Below are 1,563 nucleotides of genomic sequence, written 5' to 3' on the forward strand. Positions count from 1 at the left end.
TGAGAGAAATTAAATCTAAATTCAATAAAAATAAAAATAAAGTGATTATAGAAATTGGATTTAAATTGGATTTAAATTTAAATTGCTATTTATGAGGTTTGGAGGATTTATATCTAATTTCAATGAAAAATAAATTGATTCTAGAGATTGGATTTTCAATATTGTTTGCATGTGGTTTTTCCTAATTTAGCCAAACACATGAGAATTGCAATTTTGAGGGAAATCAATTCTTAAATTTTGAAACCTTTTTCAAGCATCTCAAAATTGGTTTTCATTAAATCAAACCCTGTTTTCACGGTATTTCAAATCTAACATATCCGATTTTTATGCTCTAATTGTTTTTTGGAAAGTTAACGTTAATCTTCTTAGATTATTTCTTACACCAAGAAAATAAAGTTTATTGCAAGATTATCCATCCCCAATATTCACTTTTCAGTCCATCTATTAAGGATTAAAACTTAACTTAATGAGAGCCCATTCATCAAGCAAGGAAATAAGCACACAAGCAATAAATCAAAATATAACAATCTTCATTTAAATGGCTAAATCAGTTCAAAACCACAAAACAAATCAATATTTACAAACCCATCTCTAGAATCTCAATCAACTACTCACAAATCATTGTTTAAAGACAAACCCAAATGAAGAAATGAAGAAATAATGGAAATGTAAGCTAAAAGGGGTAGAAAAACCCAGCAAATTTGCAGCAGGATCTCTGCAGAAAAGTGCAGAAACTTGATCCTTGTCACTGGAAGAAGATGCAGAAGATGCTCCTCCCTTTCCCTCTTTCTATCTTTCTAAAAATGCCTCCCTTGCTCTCTTTCTATCTTTCTAAAAATGCCTCCCTTGCTCTCTATGCTCTCTATGCTCTCTATGCTCTCTATGCTCTCTATATCCCAAGAAAGTGATAAAATGGGTCTTTATATAGGCTAAGGGATTGTTCTAGAATGGGTAAAAGGGGGAAGGATCTAGAAAAAGTGAGGTAAAAAGGCTGGAGTAACGGAAATGCCACGTCAAAAAATTTTCCAGTAAAAACGACATAAGCCGAGTCAGTTGTGTCGCGGGTTGTGTCGCTCTCGGCCATTTTTTTTCTCAACTTCAAAATTTTTTTTTGCAATTCGATTTTAATCTCCTCCAAATGGCTACTCTGATCAAAATACATCAAATTTCTCCAGATTTAACCTACAAAACAAATAAATTCCAAAAATTAAACTAAGAAATGTGAAAATTGTAAAATTGACTAAATATATACTAATATCTAAAATAATAGCTATGAATAAGGGTAAATTATGTGCAAAACTTACTCCTAAATGATGATATAAAATGCATGCATCACTTATTTAAGAAAACAAAATAAAGTGTTGTTTAGAAACAATTATTCATACCATGTAAAGATTTAAAACCTTCAATTTTGTTGTCCATGAGATGCAACTCTTTTAGATTTCTTAAATTATTCAATTCTACACCCATAGGTAATAACAAGCGTTAAATGCAAAATAATAGGGATAAGGATAAAGAAAAATAGTTTTACTCACCTTGAATATTAATTCTTCCTTTCGTTTC

The 1,563-nt window shown here is 30.5% G+C and overlaps 1 long non-coding RNA gene across 1 annotated transcript; it reads right to left on the reverse strand.

The window, feature by feature from the left end:
- Window positions 1-509: 509 nt before the first annotated feature.
- LOC131175572 (uncharacterized) lies at window positions 510-1,336 on the reverse strand. The gene is made up of 2 exons (XR_009145750.1): window positions 1,305-1,336; window positions 510-1,182 (listed from the first exon to the last, which is right to left on the reverse strand). It is a non-coding gene; the product is annotated as an uncharacterized LOC131175572 (long non-coding RNA).
- Between the last annotated feature and the right edge of the window lie 227 nt (window positions 1,337-1,563).

This window comes from Hevea brasiliensis, chromosome 17 (genome assembly GCF_030052815.1).
Source record: "Hevea brasiliensis isolate MT/VB/25A 57/8 chromosome 17, ASM3005281v1, whole genome shotgun sequence".
In the NCBI taxonomy this organism is placed as follows: domain Eukaryota; kingdom Viridiplantae; phylum Streptophyta; class Magnoliopsida; order Malpighiales; family Euphorbiaceae; genus Hevea; species Hevea brasiliensis.